We start from the raw sequence: 22114 nt of genomic DNA, 5'->3' as shown, positions 1-22114 counted from the left end.
ATCACCACCACCATGGTCTCTGCCCTTGTCATCATCTTCAGCATCATCACCTCTCTCTAAGCATAAAAACTTGTATAGCCCAGTGACCAGCCCAGAAAACACAGTCATTTATTCCAAACACATTTGCTGAGCGCTACTGTGATGGAGGGTTTCCGTTTGCCCATCAGATTCACTCTCTACCCTTTTCATCTTGCTCTGTGCTTGGCAAGGCCAACGTGTTCCATCCAATGGGCAGTCCCTGTGGGAGACTGAAGGGAGGAAGAAAAGCCAGGTATTGTTCTTTGGTTCTCTCCCTGCTTGTCATCATGGCTGGCTGCATCTCTGGATGGGTCTCAGCTCTTTCCAGGTTTCTTCTCCACACCTTCCTCCCTGCCCCAGTTCCAGATGTGGTCATCATGGAGCCCTGCTCTTCTCAGATGAAGGCTCCTGCACTATTTCTGGTGGCTCCTCTACACCATACCTTTGTAAATGGTTCCTGTCCTAATATCTACAAATTGCCCTGACTTGAGTTTTACATCTGTTTTTGCTAAGCTCTGATTGATAGACTTTTGTGTGTCAGTCCTAGTCATGGGAACGCAGGCTAAAAAAATAAGAAAGAGGTCACCACCTCATTCCCTTCAAGGCTTCCCTATTTCTTGGGGGAACAGAAATGCCTCAGGAAACTACAACACCATCTTCTATGTGCCACAATAGCATATGTACTCAGAGTTGTGATAACATCGAAGGACAGGTACCCTTGTGGGGGTGAGTTTGCCTGAAAGCCAGCAGAGAAGGCTCCTTAGAGGAAGTGACACTCTATCTGAGTCTTGAAGGATGAATACATACTCCCTGCATAGGCATGGTAAATTGCTCGGTTGCCTGGCAGCCACATTGGACACAGGTGAGGCAGGGGAGAGGACTGGAGTAGTTTAGGGACTGGTATCAAGTTTCTTACTTCTTTTATTTTGCTAATCAAAGACATTTTTTGCTTTGCCATCTATTATCACTCACGACCAGAATATAATATTGGAATAAAGGAAAGTCCTTTGTAGCAAATAAATTTAGCTTATATACACAAGTACTGCCTGTCCTTGTTTTTCTCACTTTGTAGCTGTCAAGGAACCAGTGAATGGGATGATTTGGAAACCACTAATCTTATCTGACCTTATTTTACCCTTGAGGAAGCTGTGTATTTAAAATAAATAGAATTTTAAAACAGTATCTACTCTTTTAAGTGTTTATTGCCAATCATGTGACTGCTCCCCACAAAAGGACCCTTGACCAGCCCTAAGTCCTGTCAGGCATTTGGGGTCAGTCAACACTTGGTCCTAACACCATGGAAAAAAGCATTAAAGCTCCCAGATTATTTTCTCTGTAAGTCATTCGATAATATTTTCTGCTCCTAAAGACTGTTATGACAAGCAGCAAATTGGTAATTGCAGCCATCTAAGAATAGACATATTTGCAGGATTAGTAACCAAAAAAAGTTACATTTAAGTAATACTATCAGTTAGCAGCCATGCATGTATTCATATCTGGTTGTATTTGTCTTGAGGGAGGGAAGAGGAGGCAAAGGACTACAGAGGTGGAGAGGGTTGAGTAAATCAGCCTCTCTCTCTCCTGTTGTCTTAGAAAAGGTATGAATTCTTTCCTGGACAACCTGGATAACACAAGCCTCTCTCTCTCCTGTTGTCTTAGAAAAGGTATGAGTTCTTTCCTGGACAACCTGGATAACACAAGGTGGGGACAAGGACGAAGCTGAATCAAGCAACTGCTGTGGAGTTAGATCTTACATGATAGTTAAGTGCTAAAGTCATCGCAGAAGGAGAAAACTGCTGTCAAAATGACCTTTGGAAACTTTTAAAAGATGTTGCAATAGATTCTGCCTCTTCAGTGAAGTACCAGAATGTTGGTTTGTGTTTAGAAGTTGTTTTGTATAGAAAATACAAAGATTCAAATGCAAGAATCACTCTCGGCTCAGCAAGGGGCTTATACTGTGAGGGTCTGCTGTGGAATGAGACTGATGGAAGGGATGGAGAGTTTTCCTTTCATCCTGTGCTCACTCTGGGCCTACCCACTGTGCCCCTGCCCCCGCCCCAGATGCCCAAGTGGAGTCTCAGGCAGAATTGCCTACTCTGTTTATGGTGCTCTCCTTCTCCCTCTCTTCCCACCCATACGGTGTCTGAGAGGAAAAGTCTAACCCACTCTGACCTTGAGAACTGAAGCCTGCATGTTTGAAAGTCATCACAGGCCTTGGGATACATAGAACTTTGGGCTTTCTTTATTTTTTCTCTAAATAAATTAATCACTGAAGATATGCCTGGTAGAGAAGGAGGATACTGCTTTAAAAGCCAGAAGACTCAGGTTTAAGCCCAGATCTGCTCCTGTTCTACCATATGACCTTGGCTAAGCATGCCTTGCTTGGGGCCACAGTTTCTTGCTGACTTATTGTCCTATTCAGGGAGTTTTCTCTTACCCTACCCAACTCTAAACTTTGTGAACTCTTCTGGAAGATTCTTGTTAGCTAGTAGAAGCTTAATGCCAGGCCCTGTCCTTTGCCCAGGGTATGGTGAGAGTCTCAAGAATGCTTGGGATGAAGGCACATGGAGGTAGGAGGATAAACATGATTTCCTTTTGGGGGATACTTTGGAACCCCAGAGATCAGAAAAAGGGCCATAGATTACACATTATAGAGTCTCTAAAAGTATGGCTTGGAGGGGCGGTTTTGTATATTTATTCCAGAAATCAAATCATCTTGAAAACTGCACACTCATTGTTCCCTTCCAGAGGTGATCCGTGGACAAAGCCCACGACTTGGAGAATGACCCTTGGGACCAAATGGGCCCCTCATTCCAAGGAGCCTTCCTTCCCTCTTTCAATTCTGCCTAAATGTCCTGCACAGGTTTCTGGCAATTTTATATACCAAAAGTTATGGGACGTAGGAAAATCAGTTCTAGGAGGAAAGTTTATAGTGATAAATGCCTATATTAAGAAAAAAGAAAGCTCACAAATAAACAAGATAATTTACACCTCAAGGAACTTGAAAAAGAAAAAGAACTAAGCCCAAATATAGCAGAAGGAAATAATAATGATCAGAGAAAAATTAAATGAAAGGGAAGCCAGAAAACCATAGAAAAGAATAACAAAACTAAGAGTTAATTTTTTGAAAAGCTAAACAAAATTGACAAACCTTTAACTAGACTAAGAAGAGAAGACTCAAATAAAATAGGTCAGAAAGAAGAGACATCACAACTGATACCACAGAAATATAAAGAATCATAAGAGAAAAAATAGGAATAATTATATGCCAAAGATTGGATAACCTAGAATAAATGAATAAATTCCTACACACATACAATCTACCAAGACTGAATCATGAAGAAATAGAAAATCTGAACAGACCATTAAGGAGTAAGGAGATAAAACAATAATCAGAAACCTCCCAACACAGAAAAGCCCAGGACCAGATGGTTTTGCTGATTAATTCTACCAAATATTTAAAGAATTAACAACAATCCTTCTCAAAGTCTTTCAAAAAAAAGAAGAGAAGAGAACACTCCCACATTCATTTTACAAGTCCAGCATGACTCTGATACCAAACCCAGATAATAACTTTGTAGGAAAAGAAAACTACAGGCCTCTATCCTTCATGAAATGGATATAAAAATTCTCAAAAAATATTAGCTAACTGAATCCAACAGCACATTAAAAGAATCAAGTGGGATTTATCCCTGGGAGGCAGGGATGGTTCAACATATACAGATGAATAAATCATACACCACATTAATAGAATGAAAGATAAAAATCACATGATCATCTCAATAGATGAAAAAGCATTTAACATTGCTTGACATTGTCCTTGGCAAAAATATTTTGGATATGACCAAAGGCACAAGCAAAAAAAAAAAAAAGTCAAAAATAAGTGGGACTACATCAAACTAAAAAGCTTCCATGTACGAAAGAAACAATCAACTAAATGAAAAGGCAACCTACCAAATGGGAGAAAATATTTGCAAATCACATATCCGATAAGGAGTTAATATCCAAAATAGACAAAGAACTCACACAACTCACCATCAAAAACAAACAAACAACCTGATTTTAAAATGGGCACTCCTCTTGGTGGGAATGTAAATTGGTGCAGCCACTATGGAAAACAGCATGGATGTTCCTGAAAAAATTTAAAATAGAACTGCTATAGTATCCGGTAATTCCATTTCTGGGTATTTTTCCAAAGAAAACAAAAAATACTAATTCAAAAAGATGTATGCACCCCTATGTTCATTGTAGCATTATTTACAGTAGCCAAGATATGGAATCGACCTAAGTGTCCATTTATAGATGAGTGGATAAAAAAGATGTGATGTATATCTATATCTATGTATACTAAAATAGAATATTACTCAGCCATAAAAGGGAATGAAATATTTCCATTTCTGACAGCACAGATGGACCTAGAGGGCATTATGCTAACTGAAATAAGTCAGACAGAGAAAGACAAATGCCATGTGATTTCAACTATATGTGTTATCTACAAAAACAAAACAAAATGAAAAAACATAGCAAAATAGAAACAGATTCACAGATACAGAGAACAAACAGGTAGTTGTCAGAGGACAGGGGGGTAAGGGGGTGAAAAGAAGAAATAAAGTAACTATGCAAGGTAATGAATGCTAATTAGCTTGATTGTGGTGATCATTTCACAATGTGTATTTATATGAAACCATAAGACTGTATACCATATATATATATATGTATGTGTGAGAGAGAGAGACTGTTTTAATCTTCAATAAAGCTGAAAAAACGCTGAATTGAACATTTTTAAAAGGCAAGCTTTATGGTATGTGAACTGTATCTCAAAAATATAACAAAAACTCTCATCCTCATCTGACATACTATATGTTATGCTATTTATCTTACTTACTGTGGTTTCCCCCACTAGGATCTGTTTGACAAAGGCAGGGATTTTTACCTGTTTTGTTCACTATTATTTCCCTAGCAACTTTCACAGTGCCTGGCACAGAGTCAGCACTAATTAGATACTGAAGGAATACGTGTATGAATGTAGGGGAACGGGGGAGAAAGGAGGGAGGAAGGGAAAGAAGGAAGAAAGGGAGGGAGGGAGGCCCAAGCGGGGCTCTGCTCTGCGTTCCCACTTACCTGGACTGTTGTAACAGCCTCCTGGCTGATGTCGCTGTGGCTCCTGTCCAATCCTCCTGCCTGCCTCTGACCGGAGGCATGAATGGGGCCGGCCAGACGGTTCCAGTTGGGAACTCTGAGACAGTTTTTCTAAAACAAGGCTCTGAGCGTGTACGTTGCTCCTGCATCTTAACCAGGGCGGAAACTGCCCCCCTCCTTTGGCTTCGGGATGGAGTTGAAGCTCCTCAGCCCAGCACACGGACTCCCTCAAGACTTGGCCCAAGCTCCCCCGGTCACAAACACTGCGCTTCCACCCCTCACTTCCTTCTCCCCTCTTGAGCTTCCCAGCTTGCCGTCCCTGCAAGCCCCTGCTCACGCTGTGCCATGTGGCGTGGCAACTGCTCGCACTGTGGGCCATTCTCACCCACCCGACCGTGAGCTCCTTCTGGCCAAGAGCTGTTCTGTCTTTCTTAGAGTCTCTGTCCTCAGGGCTTGGGACCCAGGAGGCATGTGATAGATGTCTGATCATGGAAAAGGCTCAGGCTGTTCTTCCATCTAAAACTCCCTTTCCTGCCTGTGTAGGGACTAATTTTGGAACCCCCCTCTATTTCCTGCTTTAAAATGAAGCCTTTTTTTAAAAGAACGCATCTTTCTGAACTATGCATCTAAATGTCAGATTTCAAAAGATGTTGCGAGTTAAGGAGTCCAAGGAGCAAACTTCAAAGCTAGGACTTTAATGGGAATTCTGACTGACGGCTCCTTAATCACAGCCTTTAAATATACACAGTCACTTACCTGAGTCCAGCTTTTAGAGAAGGACTCCTGCTTCACTGGTTGAAAATGTGAACAATGGAGTATAATTCCCTAAGCTTCAAGGGGCCACAGATCAGAGAGAATGTGAGAGAAGCTCTAAAGACCCCTGTGGTATGAATTGTATCCTTTGCAGATACTCTCAAAACTGAAAGAGGTGGGACAGTTTGGAAAGGAGAAACAAATATTGTTTGTGTTCCAAACTGATGCACAAAGTTTATTTGCTGGTGTTTGGAGAGGTTTGAAAGGAAGGTAACAGAGAAATAAAAGGTTCATAAGCTCTGACAGAACACGCGGGCTAGTGAGTGGGAGGTGACTCAAAGCAGGGTGGCTAGAAATAGGGCAGCCCCACAGATCCCAGGCTCCAGTTACCCCGACACTGACGGACCATAGAAGACACTGCTGCTCTGTGTGCCTGGAACCCACGTCAAAGCCGCACCTCCAGCAACGGGATATGCTATGTTAGTTGGATAAGTGGGGGTCACTTGGCCTCCACCTACCCCCCAGATGGCAGTACCGCATTCGGTTTGGCAGCTGGTTGCCACGCTGAGGTCTGAGACCTTGTCTGTATCCCCACAATGTACTCAGCCCACAAGCTTGTCAAGTTGGTGCATTTGAAACCACAGCCTCAGTGTAGACAGAAAGAGGAGTAGTTTGGTGATGTATCAGCCAGGAAATTTAGGACAAAACCACCAAAACAACCATATCAAGTGGATTTAATTCCTGACCCTGCTAATTAATAGCTATGTGGCTTTGACACTGAGCTAGAATTACCAGGTAAAACATAGGAATTTCAGACAAACAACAAATAAGTTTTACATTTAGGACATAATTATACTGCCACTTAGATATCTGTCATTTACCTAAACTTCAAATTTAGCTGGGTGTCCTGTATTTTACTTGCTCTTTCTGGCAAATGTCCCCCTCACTTTGCTTCCATGTGGGCAGCAATGCCTGCTTCAAAGGGTGCTTGAGAGTCAGCTGAGGTGATGTCAGACCAGTATAGGGTTCTTATTCTATTAACTGTTAGGCATTATTATCATGACAAATTGATCTCTTAATTACTCTCCTCTTTCCTCGCTAATGTGTCTGCCTTTTAGATATTTCTAAATGTTAAACATTTGATAAGGGCCAGTGTATGTTTTCCTCATGGTGAAACATTTCTTTTCTCACTACAGAAAGCACAGGACACTCAGGTCAGATGTAGAAAAGGAAGGAGGTCTGTGAGGTGGCCACTGGGCCTCTTCCATGTGAAGGTTCGTCTGGAGATGCTGGTCTCCACACCGCCATCCCCTCTGTGGCTGTCAAACAGCATCCTTTATTTCTTTTTCCAAGCCAGGGGTGGCTATGGCATGCCTGGTGTATCTCTAATGCAACCTCCCTGCTTATGCAAGGGCTGGGGATGGAGATACTGCCATTTAAGAGATCCACTCAGAAGTAGAAATAAGCACTGTGTCCCTTCTATCCACTCACCCACACACTTTCATCAGAGACTTCCATTAACCACGTTGGCAAATATACGCTTCAAAACAGCTCCAGCCACATTTGTATTCCATTCTGCTGCATCCAGCATAACATCGAACTGCATATGTGCAGCAATAATCTTTTATTATGTCATAATGCATTTTAGTGTGTAGATGGCTATTATCTTTTAGAGGCCCCCATTTAGATTTATGGAGTGAAAGAGAATGGTTTTTTTAATGTAATCTAATTAATCTGAGTACATTTGTGTGCCTATTAAAAATCACCTGTCTGGGATTTTCCATTTATCATGATTACAAGGGGACAGCCATATGGAGAAAGGGGCTGTCTCTTCATTTAATATAAAATGATGATTTATTATCCAGAGTGCTTTTAGTAATCTAGGGGAGAGTTCTGTGTGACAAATCCTCCACACATACTATAGAATTAGACATGCTGTCCTTCCATGTACACCTCGTCCTAGCAATGCCTGGGGGCCATGGCTGGTGGACTGTGGACACAACAGTCCTGTGGGGGTCCCAGCAGGGGAAGGGAGCCCATTCTTGAGATACCTGGCAGGTGGCCTATTCCCTCTTTGATTCCAGGGGCTCTGGACATGGGGGAGGTGCTCCGTTGGGGCCATCAGTGCCCCTTGGTGGATGCCCCCTGCTCTGAGGTACAAGCAGCAGGAACTTGCCCTGGGCCACCCCCCATACAAAGACTAGGGAGAAAATTTCTTATTCAACCAGACTTAAGGACAGCAGTGCCCATCTGTGAGTCTACATCCCCCAGCCTGCAGACTCTACAACTGGGAAACAGGACCCTGACACTAGATTGAGCAAACCTACTGAGACAACCCCAGAATGGGAGTCACTGGGGACCCTGGGAGACCCCAGAGATGAGGAAGCTGGTTACAGAGATGCACCATTCTCTATCCAGCCCACCTGTAAAGCAACCTGGAATGCTGAACCCCTCTCCTCCTGCCTGCAAACAGAGCAGGGTCACAGGGTCCCACGGAACTGGCCTGGAGCTTGTCACCTACCCAGCAACTCTGAGTAAGCAGAGACACTTCTTGGGTGCAGTGGCCCCTCACCACCCTCCTCTGTCCATTCTGCCCTGGGTGACTGCAGGGGCTCCATCATCCATAGCCACAACCCTGAAGAATCTGAACATTGTTCCACACTCCACCCCCCTGAGCTCTTTGTGGCTGGGTTTCCATGAAAGTCGGGGCCTCCTCCCAACCCCAGACTAGATCACTAGGAGATCAGAAAATGAGGAACATTCTAGCTTCAATTGTGACCCCCAAGTCCATCTCCCAAAGCAAGTTGGGTTCATTTTAACTCCCACCCCTGATCCTGACCACTTTGGTAACAGGCAGTTTTCCTAAGAGGGCAGGAGTGGTGGGGGTGGGGGCGTGAAAATCCCTACTGGTGCCTGAGATAAATTGAGGTTTGAGTGGAGATGATTTTAGGCAATAAAAGGACTTTAAATAACATGGACCATCAGAGGGAGAGGGAGAAAGTTGCTCAGTCCCTGTATTTGCATCAAGAAGAAAGTCTCAGGTTCTAATGTGTCTTTAGCAGCTCTCTAGCACTTGGAGGAAAGGAGGGAGAGAGAGAGAGGAGAAGAGAGTGAGAAGACTAAGTCTACTTAAAGAAAAATATTAAGTAAATAATTGTGCCAATAGTACACAAAGACATGATAAATCCTGAAAGTGGATCATAGTGATTGAAGTTTAGGAAACCTCGGTCTGGAGGAAAATCATTTGTTCTGACCCTAGACTCCTCCTTGGGAAGTCTGACCAGGGCCAGAAACACTGGTGAGGTTGGGAAGAGGAAAAGAGGGGAGAGGGGCATGAATAGAATCTCTGGAGCTGTTTGAGCTATTTCGAGAGAGGGTGAAATTGGGGGGGGGAACCTCTTTTTTTGGACCCACTTTCAAATAATCCCAGCTACCAATACAGACATTACCTCTGGCCATGTGGCTGATATTCTGCACCGTGATGGCTTGGCAGTGCTTAGGACAGACAGCATTTCTCCTTTCTGGGAAGATGATGAGAGAGGCTGAATAGTCATCCACGTGTCACAGGGATAGCCTTCATGTGTTCCCACAGGCTGGAGTCAGGTCATCCAGAAATAGGTTGTGGGTCGGTGGGGGGATGGTGATCCAGAAATTCCCCAGGTACCAGCAACCCAAGTGCAAAGGGGACAGAAAACCCAAGCGGCTGGAGCTCTTTGTTCTGTGTGCTGGCTGGGGAAGACTCAAGAGAAAGAAGAAGGAGACCAGAGTGTAGGTGGAAACATGCCCTCTCTGGGTGGCCTTGGCCTGTGGCAGGCTTTCTCCCCATTCCCGGGCTCCCTCCCTGCCCCATGCCTTCACTCTGTCCATGTCATAAACAAGCTTGCACAGCATACTGTCTCTGTGCAGTGACTGGGCTGCCTCTTGGAGTCACTGGACTGTGATGAGAAAGACAGAACCTCTGCCTTCCACAGGTATGAAATGTGGCTTCATTTGGTTAAGCATCCAGCCCACAGATGCTCTGGGTTTAGCAGGCAGTTTTTCCTTTCTTTCTAATGGAAACCCAGGTGGGCTTGCCCTCAGGCTCATCCTAGGCCCTGCTCTTCCCTACACTGAACTCCTGGCCCCCTGGACTCAGGATTGGTATCTGGTGGGACCCTCCAGGCTTCTGCAGTGGGTGGTCTCTGGGCCTAAGTGGCAGACAGGCCACAGGCCTGGGGGTTGGGGGGTTGCTGAGTCACATATAACTAAATCCAACACAAAGCAGAACAGATAGCCTCTACCCTGGGAACACACGCTGCCAGGAGAGGGCAGAGAGAGAGGCTGCCAGGACCAGGTCTGAGGAACGCCCTCGCCCCTGCACACTGGCAGCAACGACACTGCATTCCTAGCACAGAGTGTCCTTGGCTGAATGAGGATCCTTGGCATAAATCGGTGTGCAATGAGTTCACGAGACAAGAGGCTTAGGCTGGGTTCCCCTGAGCGGGAGCCTGAAACAGGTTCCTGAGCAAGACCTTCTTTAGGTGGTGGTCCCTGGAAACTGGGAGAGCAGAGCAGGAGTGAGAGAAGAGAAGGGAGTCAGTGGAGGGTACAGTGGTAGGCAGGTGGCTGCTGTGGGCACCTTCCTGGGGGAGCTCTGGGAGACTGTGCAGAGCACACCTCAGAGCAGTTCCACGGGGGGACAAAGAAGCTGGGCACTGGCTGAAGTCAGCTCCTGGAGGAGTTGAGGCCCAGGCACCTCCAGCCTGGCCTGCATGCAGGCAGGAAAGCGGGTTCCTACAGCCAGAGAAAAGCCGCAGGCAGAGTCTTGGTTCTTGCAAAGGGAACCATGGTGTGCGTGCATGCAAATGGTGCACGTCGAAGGGGACAGAGCAGGGGCGGGGACAGCATCTGCTCCCACGAGGGGAGAATGGATAGGCTGGGACACTAAGGAAGCTCTTCTGAATGAGGAAGTGCAATGCAGGGAGAACAGTCCTGGTAGGAAGGCCCCCTGTGTAGATCGACAGGAGGTGCTAGGCATCCCCCAAGAGCCTCGATAGGCAAAAGGATGGCAATATAATGGTGAAATGTCAAGCCCTGTGATTTGGGGATTTGTCCTGGGTGTGAAGTGTGTATAGAGAGGGAGTCTGTCTTGTCATCTAACGGCATCAGTTGGCTTATGTCTATTCTTGTCTGGCCTTTCAAAATTCTAGGATCCTGGAGCTGGAAGGGAAGGTGGCTGGAGAAGCAGAGCATGAATATAGAAGATATTTCAGAGTTACATGTAAACATGAGCAGATAAGAAGTATTACAGACGAAAGGAAGAAGCAAAGTGTGGGAGGTATCCATGGCAATGATCCCCCACCCATCCCACCAGGGTGAGTTTGGTTAAGGTATGATTTACCTTAGAATTCACTGAGTCACTAAAACACTTAACATGGTACCTAGCACATAGTAGGCACTTAATAGACACAAACATAGAGAATGGACTTGAGGACACGGGGAGAGGGAAGGGTAAACTGGGACAAAGTGGGAGAGTGGCATTGACATATATACACTACCAAATGTAAAATAGCTAGTGGGAAGCAGCCACATAGCACAGGGAGATCAGCTCTGTGCTTTGTGACCACCTAGAGGGGTGGGAGAGGGAGGGTGGCAGGGAGGGAGACGCAAGAGGGAAGAGATATGGGAACATATGTATATGTATAACTGATTCAATTTGTTATACAGCAGAAACTAACACAACATTGTAAAGCAGTTATACTCAATAAAGATGTTTAAAAAAAAGCTTAACATTGAGTTAAGTTGTCTCTTTGACCTTTGAAGAGCAAATAAAATGATGATTTGACTAAATTCAACCCTGTAATTCTTTTTTTTTTTTTTTTTTTTTTTTGTGGTTCGCGGGCCTCTCACTGTTGTGGCCTCTCCCGTTGCGGAGCACAGGCTCTGGACGCGCAGGCTCAGCGGCCATGGCTCACGGGCCCAGCCGCTCCGCGGTATGTGGAATCTTCCTGGACCGGGGCACGAACCCGTGTCCCCTGCATCGGCAGGCAGATTCTCAACCACTGCGCCACCAGGGAAGCCCAACCCTGTAATTCTTTTGAGCTCTATTTTCCAAAGTCAGTATTTTAGCAAAGGACAAACATGAAGTTAAGAGGAAAGAGTTCATGAACTTAGGAACTGGGTTCTTTATACGTGTGACAATAGAAGCTCATCACTAATCAGCTAGAGTTAGACTCTGCATCTGTATCTTTAAGAGCTGACTGACCCTGGCTCCCTGACATTAAGTCCAAACATACTTGTGGGAATTCAGCCCATTTGCTGTTGCTTATAGTCACAGAAAGCCTCGGTCAAGGCAGTGCAAATGCAATATTCAAAGAATTACATCTGATAAATGAGCTTTAAGCAATTATTCTTCCTACTCTTTAGCATAGAACCTTGGACCCAACAGTGGCCCTAAATTGAGCAGGGACACAGATATAGTGCAACCCTCCAAATGCTTTGCTAACCCTCGCCAAGGAGTTAAGAACTCGTCAATCCTTTGTACAACACTCTGCCTGCCTGCAGGTGCCTGGGCTCCCACTGAGCCACCTCCTCACAGACTGTGGACCTGAGTTGGCAAGAAAGCCTTTACCTTCCCCATCCAACCTTCAACCTCAGAGAGATACCAATAGGATGGATGTAAACTTTGCCAAGGAAAGGTCTTAGGAAAGTCAAGTGTTATCATTATTAATTCCCTGCTGTTCGCCTGGGACGGAAGCCACTGGTGCACTGATGGAGGAGGCTTGACTCCAAATAAATAAACATGCGTCCTTTGGGCGGATGTCAGGCCAGCTCTGGCTGTTAACTGTTGTCCGCTTGCTGAGGCAGCAGGCACAGCACAGGGAGGTGAGATGATCCTGGCAGCCTGGAGTCTTCCACCTCATCGAAACAAGCAGTCTGGAACCTTGGCCAAGTTTTGAAATCTATCCCTTTGAACCATCGCAGACATCTTAATGAAGCAGCATTTATGGAACTGATACCACTAGGGAGATGGCTGCTCCTTTCCTCCATCTTCTATTTTTAATATTTGATCTGACAAACGTATTATTAAAGGAATATTTCAAATCTGATTACTCTTCTGTTTGACTGAGTGTTATTCATGCATGCTAGGTGCCAGGGGAAATTATACTTACCAGTTTGGAAGTTTTATTATGTCATTCTTTGAAACAGCCCCTTGCCCCAAGTCTAATTACCATTCATGTGCAAGGCTGCAGGCTCTCCAGCTAATCTCTGCCACTCGCCTTAATTACAGCGGCCTCCTCTCTCCCCAGTCTCACACTAGGCCCATCTACACTCTTTTCCTGGAGATCCGAAACTTTCTGAGAAGTGGTCTTTCTGAATATCTGCAAAGTTGTTTGGTTGTTGTTGTTTTGTTTAATCGACTAGTTGTTTACTGAGCTTCACTCTTCCTTGTACGGCACAGATAAGAAAGTGAACAGGAGCTCAGAGTGCATCCTGCTGGGGCCTCCCCTTGCACATGAGCCCGTGCTCCAGCCATGGGCATGGTGTCCACTTGCCCTGAGCTCGCAGTCTCCTGCCTCCCTACTTTTCCTTTTGCAAGGGCCTAACTCTACTTTGAATGTCTTGAACCACCTGATAAATCCATCCCTCTTTGGGTAGAGCAACTGGCCCTATTTCCAACTCCTTTAATGGGGAGCCAGAGGGAGCGTCTGGGCCCTAAGCAGGGGGAGAGCCTCCACAGGATAGGGCAGAGGGTGGCCCCACCAGGACACCAGGATCAAAGGCAAGAGGCTTAGTTTCCAAAGGCAAAGGCTCGCTGACCCCCTGAAGGATATGGCCTGGCTCTTCCCCACTCTGGGTCCCACAGATCTCAGTGATTTTGGAAAATTATTTACTTTTCCCATAATGGCCAAATAGTAAATATTTTAGTCTTTGCAGGTCATATGGTTGCTGTCACAACTACTTAACTCTGCCATCGAAGTACCAAAGCAGCTATAGACAGTATGTAAACTAATGAGCACAGCTGTGTTCCAATAAAACTTCATGTACAAAGACAGGTGGAGGGGCTGGACTTGGTCAGAGGGTCACAGTGTCCGAACTCCTGCTTTAGAATTTTCCTTGAATCAGGCTAAAAAAAAAACCTCAAATTGCTTAAGCTTCATCTTAAGCAATTCACATAAAATTAGAAGCTTAATTCCTGAGTTATATATATTTCCTCTAATACATTAAAAAAATACTTAACTGTCAAAAAAGTTTAAGTTATTACACGTTCCGCCTGAAATCCCCCTGGAATATGCCAGGTCAGGACAACTGCACGGTGAGTGTGGAAACTCTGAGTGGTTCTGAGCATACCACCCCTGCCAGGCTTTGTCAGGCCCAAGGAAGCAAACTCCACAACCCCTCAGCCCTGGGTCTCTCCAGGCCAGGTCTGTCTGGCCCCTGCTCTCTCTGACCCTGTGGGTTTCTTTCTTTTGACTACAGAGTCCTAACCCTACCTTCCAGGCAATGACTGCCTCATCTCCTCACCCTTATTGGATGGAGGCCACTCAGAGGCAGGCCCTGGCTGACATCATGGTACCCACGTTCTAACAAAGTAGCATACGATAAACAAGTCAGCATAAATAAACATGTTATTTTAGATCATGTTAAATGCAATAGAGAAAAAGTAAGCAGGGAAAAGGAATAGAGAAGCATGGGGTCCATTTAGATGAGGGGATCTGAGAGGGCGTCTCTGAGGAGGTGACACTGAGTTGAGAAGGGGAGATGGAAAAATTGTGAGCTTTGCAGAGAGCAGGGCCAGTGCTATTGAGACAGAGGAAACAGCAGGTACAGAAGGAAGCAGGTAGGAATGGAAGCCATGCTCAGGACACTAGAAGGAGCCAGGAGAGCAGGAGGACAGTGAGTGAGGAGGAAAATGGCTGGAGGAGAAATTGGGGATCCCTCAAGGCGTTGCAGGTCTCTTAGGTGGGATTGGGAGGTCTGGCCCTCATGCCAGCATCCTCACCAAAACTTGCTCCCTCACCCTCCTCAGCCACTGGCAGAGCAGTCACTTGGGCCCCACAGATTCCATCCCTCTCCTTCTTAAACATTTGTCCAGACGTCACTTTCTAATCCTTGAAATAAAAGTAAAATTGAGTGAAATTTCAGAACATCAAACATAAGGGCATGTGTGGCTGGCTGGATAAATTCCCCAGCTGATAGCGGCAGACAGGATCCCACTTGATGGGATTCAATAAGGATTAGGTCAGTGTCTCTTTTTGCAGAAAGTCTGACTTAACGCCAACTTGCCACATGAGTGCAATTTCCACAGACTTGCAGCACCACAGACGTTTTTGATTTCCCAGCCGCTGCCATCATACAAAAATTAAATGCAAAATGGACAATACACCAAAACAGATGTTCTTGGAAATATGATTAATCTCAAAGAGTCTGGGAAGGCTGCGAGGCTGGCTCCTTCAACATGTTTGCAAGCTGAGCTGTTTTTGGTTCCCTTGGTATGTTTGGATGCAGCTTTACTCCATTTCATATCATCCACTGAACTCAAACTACAGGCCAAATGCTGCAGAAATGGGCACCAACACATTCCATCCTTAAAAGCACCACGAGAGACTTCAATTGGGCAAAGGTCTCCTACAAAGAGTCCCAATTATTTTCTCTAGAGTGGCACCAGACAATTACAAAAAAAGCAGTTCACCCGGACCCAAACTCCTTGGTGAGAGCCTGCGAAAGGCCCATTGTAGAAAGGCAAAATGTGATGGAGAGACAGGAGGGCTTGCCTCTTTCTGAGTGAGTGGAATTGATCCTCCCAAAGACTCTTGCCCCATTTGTTTCCCAACTGTAAACTGGGGTGTTAGCAGGGCCGTTTGTTGCTCAAGTGTGATGACGCAGGTTGCATTGCCTGTGGAGGGCGTCCAGGCAAAGATGCATGTCATCACCATGGTTTTTGCAGGGGCGCCCATCCCATTCCCATCAGCTTCTCACCTCGCCCTTACCCTCCCCAGGGTACCAGAAGCTCAGCCCCTGAGGGCTCATCTGTTAAGTCTTGTCCACAGTGAAAGGCAAAAAGGAGATCCAAGTAATGATGCTGTTTCCCCAAAGGGGAAGTAAGGGCTCCAGATGGAGGCTGCAGTGTTCAGAGGGAGAAGAAAGTGGACCCCAACCTAAAGCCTACTTGCAGGTGTGGTTCCTGAGTTTCTAGGCTGGCTGCAGCAGGCTCTGTCTGTCACTCTGAACGTGGTGCCCAAGGAGGACAGCATCTCCTAGTCCCTATCTCCACCCCCAGGGTCTCCCGGCTCTGCCCCTTCTGCAAGGGAGAATGGCACTCACATGGAGACATGCTGAGCATCTATTTCCTCCCGAAAGAAACAAAGAGATCAGAAGAGGTGACCTCAGGCCACCCACCCAGACCCTTTGCCCAGGTAGGAAGGGCCGGGAGAATAACTTGGTCCTTCAAGCTTTCTAGACAAAGGAGAAACCCCCATGTATTTATTTGCACATTTCCACATGTTTATCAACATGGCTAATGGTATTTATTGTGGAGAATTATGGAGATTTTCACCTCAAAATGACCCATGTGTCATACTGACTTGTCCAATGCTTGTGAGGACAGCTACGCCAGAAAGCTGTCCCCAGCTGGGGGGCTGCAGCAGGCTGTGTGGACATATGGTTCAGGACATTGAGGGGAGCAGCCAGGCAGAGTGAGGTAGCCACTGGGGCCTCAGTCCTTTTTTTTGCTTTCACGTGCCCTCCCTTCCCACCTCCCCAGGGAAGAAAGGCCTGATTCTTAAGAGCACCAACATTCCTTACCCAGGTAGTGGGGCTCTAGGGGCACGCCTGACCTGCCTTCTGCAGAAATGCCATGTGGGGGCTTCCCCAGCCCACCTCCCCCGGCCTACACTCCCCACAGGTGCTGTCCGTCCTGGGGACCCTCCTCCCCCGTGGCCTCAGCATGGCCCACAGCTCAGAACGTGTCACTCCTTCCAGCACTCAGAGCTCTGTGTCTGCACTAGTGGGGAAGGCAGGATGGCCTAGTGGGAAGGCCAGGAGCTCCAGAGCCAGGCTGACTGTTCAGTCCCAGCTACACACACACTGCGTGTGTGTTGTTGCTTAACGCCTCGCAAATAACGATGGTGCCGCTGTCCAGGGCTGCCCCAAGGAGTTACTAGATTAGGCATGTAAGGCATTTGGCACATCCACCGGGATCATGACATGTGGTGTGAAGTCCTTGAGGGCCACGGCCCTGTCCTCTGTTCGCGGCAATGAACGATGTCTCCCTAGCACCCAGTACAAGGCCTGGCACATAGTGGGTGCTCACCTAACATCTATTAGTGTATTGATGCAAAACAGTTTTCAGGACAATGTCTACCCCAACCCTCTGCCTAGGTTGCTGTTCCCCTTGGCTGGCTTCCTGTCATCCTGCAAGTCCCACCTCCTCAGGGAGGCCTTCCGCGGCCTTCCCCACCCTCTCTCTCTATCCCATGGTCTAGTTTTATTGTCTTAATAACAGGGAGGCTGTTGGCCCCTGACACCTGGAGCGGCAGGAAGTCACTGCTTTGACTCCTACACAAGTCCACGGGCTATTCACGGGAAGCACAGTTAGCACGCGAACCTCACTGCCGGGCCCTGAGCTCTTCCACACTGGCCACTGCAGCATCTGTGAGGATACTTGGTAGCCCCTCAAGGAAACGGGAGCTTCTCAGGACTGAGGAGAGTGGAGGAGGCCCACCTCAGCCATAACAAGTCTCACCTCAGCCCAGGTCCCCGTGGTATCTCATCAGCCCTGACTTTACTTACTTCCTCCATCAGGGTAGGCAAAGTGGAAGCAAAAACATTCCCCGACACCTTCAGGGTTATTCCTCTGTTATTGCATGTCGCACTTGGGTCAGCCAGGAGGGTTCTGGTCCTTGTCACCCTCGGGGGCTCAGGCTGAGGGAAGCCCCGGCCCGCAATTGCACAGTGACAGAGGCAGGATGTGGCATAACTGCACAGCTTGTGAAGCTCCCGCAGAGGTGACACACGTCACTGCCCCCGCTCTGCTAGCTGGAACCACTCACACAGCCCCACCCCCCACACACAGGGGCCCCGGCGCCCAGGGACCGGAAGCTGGGCACATGTGGTTATAGGCAGTGACTATCAACCTTCCTCTGTCACTGGTCACAGTGGGGAACCTAGGGAGGAGGGCAGCAGTGAGAGCTGATCTGATGCAGAGCTGTGCTGCCCAAGCCTCCAAGTGCTCTGCACATGACACTGCCTCTGTCACCATTGTCCCATCTGACAGAAGAAGACACCAACCCAGGGAGGAAGGCCCTTGGCCAGGGTCATGAAATGGGGAGGGAGAGGCAGAGCCTCAACACCAGTGGTTCAACCCCAGGGTCTTTGTTCCCGACCACAGCACCATCCCCAGGCTCTCATCCTGCCTTGGTCCCCAGCCATCGAGAGACTCTGGGCATGCGGCTTACTTTCTCAGGGTTCCTTCCCTCATTTGTGAGACTGGGACTTAATTTCTGCCTGATTCACTACTTCAGAATCACCAGTGGGTGTGCTGAGCTTGCACAAGGACAAAAAGGCCCACTCTGCTGAGAGGTCTCAGGAAAGCTTCTTTCCCCACCAAACACTTGCCCTTGGGGGCTGGGAGGACAGCTGGACATGAAGTCGCCAGGGAGCCCAGGCAGAGCTGTGTCCACCAGCAGTGCTGTGCAAGTGTCAGGACTTCAGAGGGTAGGGGAGACATACAGTTGAAAGCTTTTTGTTTTGCCAAGTCAACAACCCTTTATAATCACCATCATTTCACCACAGAAAGGGCAATGTAGAGCCAAAAGAGTGGAAACCGTGCAAGCTCAGAATAAAAGGAAATCCTTTGAATTGGATAAGTACAGCCATGAAAAATCACTCGAGTCTCTTTTCTATCTCTCTCCTTTTTTTTTTTTTTTTTTTGCGTTACGCGGGCCTCTCACTGTTGTGGCCTCTCCCATTGCAGAGCACAGGCTCCGGACGCGCAGGCTCAGTGGCCATGGCTCACGGGCCCAGCCGCCCCGCGGCATGTGGGATCTTCCCGGACCGGGGCACAAACCTGTGTCCCCTGCATCGGCAGGCGGACTCTCAACCACTCCGCCACCAGGGAAGCCCTCGAGTCTCTTTTCCTCATTTCACTGCAGGTTAGGGCAAACATTGGCGCAGACCAGCACATGCCAATGAGAATACAAGAGCAGACTTAACCTTGTAGACTTCTAGAGACTATGGACCAGGGAGCTCCCCTCTGGCAAGGAGGCAGCAGGTGCCCAGCCATGAGTGACTGTCAGAGTGAGATGGCTGGGGTTCCGGACTCCAGCTCCACGCGTGGCCATTGCTGTCGCATCTGCCCTGAGCTGGATTGGCTGCAGAATGAAGACACTCGGTTCTCTTGCTCCACTTCCCTCACACACTCTTCCTCTGCCCCCCCGAGAGCCCAGCCGTTGCCCCCTGCGATCTGGGACTCCCAGCCTCCTGCAGTCTTTGAACTATTCATCCATGGCTTCCTGGATGAACAGTGCTTGGAGTTTTCTTTGAAGAGTTTCCACGAGCTCCTTTCCTTGTTTATCTGCTCTTTATTAAAAGGGCATGAAGAACTGATTCATCAAAGACTTAATAAGCAGGTGCAGTGGACACTTGTGTAATTTAATGACAATTCCAGACCCATCTTTCATGGCAACAGCGGTCCCAGGGCTGCTGCATCGATGACAGAGTGGAGATGAGTGAGCCCTTTAGCCCTATGCTGATTGCTTCCAAGTCCAGCCTCGTGCTGTCCTCTCTGGCCAGGCTTGGGCTAGTCCTGCAGGGGAGATAGTCATGACTCTGTAGCCAGAGAGAGGAACCAGGCAAATTCGGAGCTGGCAGCCAGGAACTGGAATGGGAGGCAGGATTGACCTCTTCAGGATTTGGCTGAATGTGCATTTAATTAAAGCACTTACTGAAGATCCCTGAATTAGGATGTTTTGATGGCAAATGTCAGAAACCCAAGTCAACTGGCTCAAAATGTAGATATATTGGCTTAAGAAAATAAAAAGAGGCTCATCTCAGCTTCAGGCAGCCAGACCCAGGTGCATGATGATGTCATTGGGAATCTACCTTTCTCCACCCTTAGTTGACTTCATTTTCAGGAAGGCCTGAGCTGCATGGTTGCAAGATGGTCACCAGTCCCAGTCTTCTGCCTCCAGATGAGCAGCTCTGGCTGTCAAGAAAGCTTCTCCTTTGTACGACTGGCTCCAGAAAAAGTTGGTTTGGCTTGGATTGGGTGCCCATCCTTGGGGTATTTAACACTTACTAGGTTCTGAGGACATGAATATGAATAAGACAGGCTACCTTCTCTCAAGGACCTCCCAGCATTGTAGGAAATACTTGGTAGTTAACAGACATTGTGCATAACCTGTGTGCAGTGCCCTCCTCTGTGAGAAGCTGGAGGATTAAGTATGGGGCAAAGCCTCTACAATAAAATTAAAATTTTCCTTCAAGTACATCCTCCAAGGTTCTATCCCAAATCTCTTAATCTAGCAGAGTGGTTAAGAGCTCAGTGTCCTGCAGTTTGACAGATCTGCATTTGAATCCTGGATCTGCCATTTAGGAGCTCTGAGAATCTGGAAAGTAAATTCACCCCTCTCTGTGCCTCTGTCCCATGGAGATAATAACATCTACCTAATAGGGTGATTCTGAGGATTCAGTGAAATGATGCATCATATGAGGCAGTAAATTCAGTGCCAACATATAATAAGAGCTGAATAAACGGCATTTGTTGCTGTTGGGCTGGAGTTGTGGGGGTTTGAATCTCCCCTCCATGGAGGGAGGGTTCTGGAGTGGACCTATCCAGTACAGACAAAGGGCCAACATGGAGGCAGGATTCCCCGCAACTGACATCAAGGAAGAAGTTGTCACCCAAAACAAAAGGGGATCTGATGCTTCTTAGTGATCTAATCTAGGGGTCCCAGTGCTGGGGATGGGGTCTAGGTGAACACAGAAACTGGAAGGGCCTAAAATGGACCTCACAACAGTTTCCAGCACCAAAACCCAGAGTTCTGAACCAAGGAAGTGAGGTAGAGTGGCGACAGGGGTGGGGTGTTGTGGTGGGGTTACTTGGAGGAAGGAGTGAGCACAGATGGGTTATAACTACTTAAGGGGTGTGCAGACCACTACCACAGCACTAAGAGAAGCTTTCTCATGACGTCTTCCTTGACTGCAACCCCGCGGGAGAGGTAAAGGGGCCGTGGAGACCAGCAAGTGCCTGGAGGAACTCTCCAGAGGCCCCCCAGGGGATCCCCACACAGTGTCTTGAAAATTAAATCAGAGCCTTGAGAAAGCATGCTGAAACTCTACCTCTGTGTGGGTTATTCACTCTCCTAAAATACTGTCTTCAGCATAACCCCTGCCAACTGGATCTAAAATCCACCTTTCTTAGTTTGGCGTTCGAGGCAGTCTGCTGCCGATGGGCACAGACCATTAGCCGGAGGCCTGTTGATGCACCTTCCTCAGCCATCCCACAACAACTTACGCACTCTTCAGTGACAGGGAAGAGGAGGTGGCCCCCAGGTAAAACTTCCTCTAAGACGAGCAGAGGTACTTATGTGAATGCCTAGGCCAGTCTTTGGGAATTCTTCTTTTAAGGTTTTGACTGAAAAATAATTACAGCTGTTTAGTCCTTTGCTATAAATTAGAGCTTTCATGTACACTGTCCCATGTGATTTTATAAAAGCCCTGTGAGGTGGAGAGGGCAGTCATCCTGCCTGGGCCCATGATGCAGAAATATCCTGCATCACAGACATATAGGGTGAAGCAGCCTAGGGACCTGCCTAACAAGCAGACGATGGAGGACCAGGGCCGTGGGCTCAGCTCTGCCTGGGTTCTCTCACCCAGGGATCTGCTCTCCTGGGCAGCTCTGTGCCACCTCACAGCCCAGCCCAATCTTCTCTTCTCTGAGCCCATTTCATGGCAGACACTCAGTAAATGTCCCTTAAATAGCCTTGAATCGAGGGAAAAGCAAACCCAGGGAAAGACAGGGGCATAAAGTCCTGCTCTTAGCTGGCATGCCTCAGAGTTCAAAGCCCATCGCTGCCCATGGGCCTCTGGAGTGTCTCCCGCCCCTCTGGTCTCCCCCAGCAACCCACCCCTCGGTGGGCCCATTCAGTGCTCAAGGAATGAAGAACACAGAGGGGGAAACTGCCTTGGTTCTGCTAGTGAAAGAGTACATTTGGTAGTTTTA

The 22114-nt window shown here is 47.5% G+C and overlaps 2 long non-coding RNA genes across 2 annotated transcripts in view; both read right to left on the bottom strand.

The window, feature by feature from the left end:
- The window catches only part of LOC136793114 (uncharacterized), a 65662-nt gene extending 60025 nt beyond the window's left edge, over nucleotides 1-5637 (bottom strand). Inside the window, exon 1 of the long non-coding RNA XR_010837956.1 lies at nucleotides 5140-5637. This is a non-coding gene — a long non-coding RNA (uncharacterized lncRNA). The remainder of the gene's footprint in view (nucleotides 1-5139) is intronic.
- LOC136793115 (uncharacterized) overlaps nucleotides 1-22114 on the bottom strand; it is a 294913-nt gene that overhangs the window by 132888 nt on the left and 139911 nt on the right. The gene's annotated exons all lie outside the window — the stretch shown is intronic.

The sequence above is a fragment of the Kogia breviceps genome, chromosome 18 (assembly GCF_026419965.1).
Source record: "Kogia breviceps isolate mKogBre1 chromosome 18, mKogBre1 haplotype 1, whole genome shotgun sequence".
Classification (NCBI taxonomy): Eukaryota; Metazoa; Chordata; class Mammalia; order Artiodactyla; family Physeteridae; genus Kogia; species Kogia breviceps.
Note: the sequence above shows the minus strand (reverse complement) of the source record. Positions and strands in the feature narration are given on the sequence as shown.